Source organism: Cynocephalus volans, chromosome 12, assembly GCF_027409185.1.
Source record: "Cynocephalus volans isolate mCynVol1 chromosome 12, mCynVol1.pri, whole genome shotgun sequence".
Lineage (NCBI taxonomy): Eukaryota > Metazoa > Chordata > Mammalia > Dermoptera > Cynocephalidae > Cynocephalus > Cynocephalus volans.
The window spans coordinates 106,625,649-106,632,467 of NC_084471.1; the positions used below are offsets into that span (position 1 = coordinate 106,625,649).

The following is a 6,819-nucleotide window of genomic DNA, read 5'->3' on the forward strand; positions in this document are numbered from 1 at the left end:
AAGGCTGATTTAAAATAGCTTCATTGTGTTCTCACCTTAGAAGGAGCTAAGCAAGCATCTGTCGTCTACACTAATGGTCCTTTAACTGTCCTTTTCCCGTCCTTGCCTGCCCTGAATTGATCCGATCTGGGAGCACTTTTTCTAGCCACGGAAGTGCCACACGTTCCGGTGCAGCAGAGACGCAGAAGATGATCAGAGAAGGTCTTCCTGGTCGTTTCCCCCACTGTTCCCAATTTCCCACTGTTCTTCTCTAAGACTTTCCAATTCAAATACCTAGACATTGGGCAAGAGAGGAAGTTGGGGATAGCTTGAAATTAATTTCTGCCAAGTCCTAAGGGACAACATGATATTCTTTGTTTTGTTTTTGATATTCTTTTCAACTGCCAGATATTTCAGTTTTGTGCCGAGCCTTATATTATGAACCGAGTAGATCATAGAACAATTAAAATAGTACATGAAATGCCATTACCCAAGTTACCACTTTTTAGTCTTAAAATTCAACGTGTGAGTGTGATTTTAAAAAACAGGATCACAATGTTACTGGCCACTTGACTTTTTCACTTATGGACATCTTATATTTTAAATGTAGGAGGAAGGCTGGCCAGTTTGCTCAGTTGGTTAGAGCCAACCATTAACACCCAGGTCATGGATTTGCATCCCCATACCAGTCAGCCACCAAAAAAAAGGGGGGGGGAGGGTAACTGGAATTTTTACAAGAGATTAAACTAGGGTTTTTTTAAAGATGGTACGTCATTAAATTTATAAAATTCATGGTTCTAACAAATGCGCATAATGCAGCACCAATAAATTTGAAGAAATACTAAATGGTGAACCAGAGCCTAGAAGATTTGGAAAGCAGCTAGGGAAAATTCAAATTTATTTCTCCATTACTGAGCATTATGCCAAAAAAGGAAGGGAGAAGGGGAAAAAAGGAAAAAAATTGAAAGAAAAAGAGGAAAAGATCTACTTCTGGTTTTCACTGTTTGTTTTGGGAAACTAACCATTGACAGAAATGCCATTGATTGTTTCCTACACCCACCCGGTGGTGGATATTTGAGTAAAGGTGAAACCTAGGGCAGAAAGTAGTAAAAATCCATAGTTATTAAGGAACCAAAGAAAACCTTGATTTGTCTTTTTAAAGGACTGGGACTTTTGATTGTAAAACTGAAAGAAACTTGCTATTAAAAACAAATTGGAGCAATAGGAAAATAGATAATGAAGTTATCCTAGTAATTACATCCATTCAGAGGTAAACACCAGTAACAGTTTAGTATACCTATGGATATTTTAGTATATATAATATGGGTGGTTTTGTATGTGAATTTTTGTGGATATATACACTAATGGGATTATACTATACATTCTCTTTTGAAAGTTTTTATTTTTTTCCACTTATCATTACATCTTCAACCTCTTTGCATGTCAGAATTTAGAGTTATCTATTTGGAATCATCTTAAACATTGAGGATCGAAACAACATTCAAAAACAAAATTAGGGCCGGCCCATGGCTCACTCGGGAGAGTGTGGTGCTGATAACACCAAGGCCACGGGTTCGGATCCCATATAGGGATGGCCGGTTCGTTCACTGGCTGAGCGTGGTGCTGACAACACCAAGCCAAGGGTTAAGATCCTCTTACTGGTCATCTTTAAAAAACAAAAAACAAAATTATCTGTTTTCCTTAAATGCATTAGCCCAGATTGAGATGGTTCCTTTCCTGAATATTCTCTATCAAAACATTTCTGACATGGGGAAGAGGGAAATTCGGGTAGTTGAACAGGAGAGGTTCAAGATTTTTGGTTCTTCCTAACTCAAATCTTCATTATGACTTCATTCACTTAAAAAAAAAAAAAGCTATTGGTAAAATATTAAAACAAGATATGATAACATATAGTTAAAAGAGACAGCCACTGTTAACTTTGATGTTACCTTTCCAGGCACTTTCAGGCATACACATAATATAAATAATACAGACACTGTATAACATTTTTCCCTATCCAAATGTAGAATTATAATGTACATTTTGTTCTGCAACTTGTTTTTTCTGTTTAATATGGCATAGATATCCTTCCACATCAGTATATTTAGACCTGACTCATTCATTTTAATTACTGTGTAATATTACATATTACAGAGGTACTACAATTTATTTGTTTCTATTTCTGCTTTGGTTACTTGTTACGACAAATAGTACTATCACTATCTTGTCATTGTTTAATTAATTAATTTATTGTTTTCATTGTTTAAATAAACATTAAGGGCTGGCCTGTTAGCTTAGTTGGCTAGAATGCAGTATTAACACCAGGTCCAAGGGTTCAGATCCCCTTACCAGCCAGCTGCCAAAGAAAAAAAAAAAAGGAAGAAAATGAAAACAAAAATAATAAACGTTAAGACATAGATAGGTTTTTAAAAATGGAAAAATGTTTTCACAAACAATAGAAAATTGGCTTGAAATTACAGTTTTTGGGTTGGCCATTTATTTTGTTCCCTTCTGATTTCATGGCTGAGAACTAACCGCTGGCTACTTTATTAAAGCACTATTAGGTAATAGTGACAAAAACCCAATAATAGTGATTTTAAAAAACCCCAAAGATGCATTAGAAAGATATAGTCTTTAAGTTCCAAAAACTTACTTAATACCTAAGAAGGTAAAAGATCACTCTTTGAGAATAAAGCTAATAAATACTAAAGCAAAATCAACAGTGTAGGTAAACCATCAAAAGAGGAGGCTTGAAAAAAGTTTACCAAAAATAGGAGAGGTGCAAACCTAATTTACAGCTTTTCAGCTCATCCCTTTTTTTGGTCGCAGGATCACCAAGAATATGAACTATAATAGGAGATAAGGCAAAAAGGAAATTATTTATAAATTCACCTGCCAGCCTCTTTTATCTTTTCATATCCTTTTCCTTTTCTTAGGAAATCTTGCTTTCTCTGTTCTTCCAAAAGGAGGTGAGTGTTATTTCCAATATTTTAGTTACTTTACTATATATTTTCGAGTTTCTTTTTCTTTCTTTCTTTTTTTTTTTTTTTGGTGGCGGGACCGTATGGGGATCCAAACCTTTGACCTTGGTGTTCTCAGCACCATGCTCTACCAAGTGAGCGATCCTGCCACCCTATATACTTTAGTTTTTAAAATCCACTTTGTCTTGATTTCTTAGTTTGCTTTTTCCATTTCAGTTTGGACCTAAAGGAAAGAAGCAGGCTGGGTTGAATTGCCTGGGACTTCTGAATTTCCCCATATGGACTCAAAGCTCAGAAGTGGGAGGAGCACAGGCCTTGTTTAGTGAATTTCAAGCACCCAGTTCTCAGGGTAAAGGACAAGGCTAATTCTGCTCTGAATAATCCTACTATTCAGAAAACCTGGTGTCTGCAGGAAAAAACCAGGCTATGACTGCAAACCCTAAGGTGAAGGCAGACAACTGCCAGACAGAGGCAGGAAAACGGGGAGGGCCTTTAGTAAATATTGCATGCCTCCCGGGGCTGAGTGCGCTTTGACTCAGGCAGGAGATAAAGGGAATTTGTTAAATAAAGAAGGCAATTGGGGCAGACAAAAGCTTCTGGCACAGGAAGGTAGTTCGACTAAGGAACCAAAATGTAGGAATCTGAATAGGTTCCTTGGTGTGAGGTTGAAGGGAAACCTGATTGAAAAGAAGCAGCTGGCAGTGAGTCTCTCCTTAAGCTTTTCCCGGTTTCTGGGTGGTTGATGTAAACTCTGTTGTTCTACAAGTGTCCTTGAGAATTTTAAAAGGTAAGCACCTGGGAAATTCAATGCAATAGTAGCACTACCTCCAAGTATATCACCAAGCAAGCTATCAAGAAAGAAAGTTCATGGATCACAAATTAAGATGCTAGAATTGCAAGGTCTGAGCTGTGGATGAAACACTGCTTTGGGAGCTATCCCCAGTGTTCTCTCTACTTGCAAGTAATAAATCCTTTTCCTCCTACCCTGGTCTTGGCTGTGCTCTCTGAGGGACGGACCCCTGTCATCCGGTAATGGAATCATTAAATCAGTTAAACATACATTGCACAAAGCACAGGGAACAAGATGGAGTACACTTAGGATAAGGGTGCATGTGGGTACAAAGGGTTGCGATGTCCATGTGACTTATCTCTGAAGCCCCAGCCATCTCCATCGATGGTGTGGTCACAACTGAGAACAAGGGTAAGCATTTGAAATTGAATTAAGGCCAGGACTCTGCAGAAGGAGTATATGTGGACACACTGTGTGGATGCTCTCCGACACCAAGGGCAAGTATTCCTGGCCACGGAAGGAGCTCTCCTTGGTTGGATGAGTGGCTTTGGAATTTTTTTTTCTTTTTTGTAACCAGAACATAAATGTCTTTTTTTTCCTTAATGTTTTGTTTTGTTTTTATTGGCGTTTTGGAATTTATTTGTGTTACTTTGGCAGAATACATGAAGGGCTGGAATGAGTGTCACCAATGGGTGACCAACTTAAGAATTATGGATGTTGCATGTCTCTGGTACACCAGGATATTTAGTGTTGACTAAGAGTATCAGGTGTCTCTTTTTGTTGTTGTTGTCAGACATAGCTTGTTTTATTAATATATATTTTTTCACTGATCCAATATCTAAACTAAAACTTCAAAAGAGTAGATGGTGCCAGTGCCGCTTTGCCACGGTGGTACCTGTGGGCCCATGAAGATCATTCAGGTATCAGAAACAGTTCTTCCAAATCCTCACAATTAATTTAGTTCTTCAATTGGTTCTGTTTGCCATAGTTAATGGCTCTCAGGCAAGTTTCAGTAGCATTTAAGGTCCTCCAGTGCAAGATAAAATGTCAAAAAGAAAAAAATTTCATATTTTAATACAAAATATTCACACAGCATACTACACCTCTGTCTGCTAGCTGAATACCATGTTACTGATGAACTCTAGACAGCAGAAAAAAGAAAATTCCCTCTCCCAAGATCTATTAACAAAAAATGTAATTCCATACACTGTCGGGATGTTGCCTTAGGGTAGGAAAATACCTAAGGTTCTAAAAATCTATGTTGGAGAAAGCAGGCAAGAAAACAGCATTTTTTCCATCACCAAATCTGATCTCATGCCCACTGGAATCAAGTTCAAAGTCTCATTAGTGTTCCCATTGGAAAAGTCTTTTTCTGCAAATCACCCTGGCTGTCTGCTGTTCCTTTGTGTGTGCCGCACTCTTCTCCCACTAGAAAGAAGCATTTCTCCAGTCTTCCTTTTGCTGTGACTTCTGCTTCTGCAGTTAAGAGTTAAATAATAATTAATGTTGCCCTAAAAAAAAATAAATAAATAAATAAAAAATAATGTTGCCCTAAAGGTGAGTTAAAAACCCAAAGTGCAGGCTAGAATCCTGCTGTCACCGTGCCATGTTTCAGGGAGCTGGTTAAAAAATACGGAAGGCTTCCTCCAAAAAAATAAATAAAATTTAGAAGTGTCACACATAAAATAAATGGAAGGCTTCACAAATTTGCGTGTCCTCCTCGGGCAGGGGCCACGCTAATCTCTGTGTTGTAACAGTGTTAGTGCACGTGCTGCCCGAGCAAGGACTGAGTGCTTCTTGTTTCTTCCGTCCCTCTTTGTGTACTGTGCACGTCTCTGCTTAGCTAAATCTCATATGTCTTACGGCTTATTAACTTATCTATAATGTGACTTATGAGTTACGCAAATTCCACTTCCCTCTTCCATAGCCAAAGTGAACATTCTCAGATAATACCACAAATGCACATTACACAAGATTAGCCAGACGGTTTATGTCCTTTCTGCATCTCTAAATCTTTCCTAATTCTTATCCTCTCCTAGATCCCAAATATCATTTCATAAGTCTCATATCCTTCCTCAGTGAGGGGAAAATAGGATAACTGAGTCAGGCTCCCTCCACACTTCTTGTAAACAAGTTGTGTGTGGTGGAGTTGGTGTGCATGTGTGCACGTGTGCCAATGTATCTTTTAGTTAATTGCTTTTGTGTGTGCTTCAGTTAGTATAGTTAGCAGAGCTGGCCGGGAGAGCTTGCATCTGAAGGTAGAACATGTTTACTCTGCTGGCAGCTGCTTGGGTTTCAGTTTTTCTTAGGACTTTGCTGGTAGCAGTTGAGTTTCTGAGGTTTTTTTTTTTTTTTTTTTGGACTGCCTAGCTCATAGTGTAGTGTGTGCCGAATAAAGACTATTCCTTCTTTCACCAAGGCTCCAAGGACCATTTTGTCCGCTTACTTAGCTCATAGACATGCGTGTGAAGGGTTTGTGAATGGGCTTGAGGGGTCTGTGAGCTCCAGACCCTAGCCCTAGCTCCACGATTGCCGTCACCAGCAGGATTGCGCCACACTCAGCCGCTCATCAATCCTGCAAGCATACTGAACATCCTCCATGCTGTGTACGGCTTTGCAGGGTCCCTCAGTGCTGTCCCACAGAACCATCACAAACAGGTGTTAACTCCCGCTCCCTGGCCAATTTCCATCTCATTAGGTCAAAAGTGGGTTCCAACATAGAGGAAAATACCTTTAAGAGAAACTTACACAGCCTCTATTAAATGGGAAAATATGAGCCGTGTTTCACTTGATCCTTCAGCTATATTCTGAGGTTAACTACCATTTGTGTCTAAAGAACTGTGGATCTAGAGCTAGGGTCTGGAGCTCACAGACCCCTCAAGCCCATTCACAAACCCTTCACACACAGGTCTATGAGCTAGGAAACCAGCAAAAAGGTCCTTGGAGACTTGGTTGAAGAAAAAGTAGTCTTTATTCAGCACACACACGTCTAAGAGCTAAGCAGTCCACACAGAGAAACTCAAAACTCAACTGCTACTGGCAAAGTCCAAAGAGAAACTGAAACTGAGC

The 6,819-nt window shown here is 39.1% G+C and overlaps 1 non-coding gene across 1 annotated transcript; it reads right to left on the bottom strand.

The window, feature by feature from the left end:
- Positions 1-5,433: 5,433 nt before the first annotated feature.
- On the bottom strand, positions 5,434-5,537 carry LOC134361387 (U6 spliceosomal RNA). Its single transcript, XR_010021415.1, has one exon. It is a non-coding gene; the product is annotated as a U6 spliceosomal RNA (small nuclear RNA).
- Positions 5,538-6,819: the final 1,282 nt, after the last annotated feature.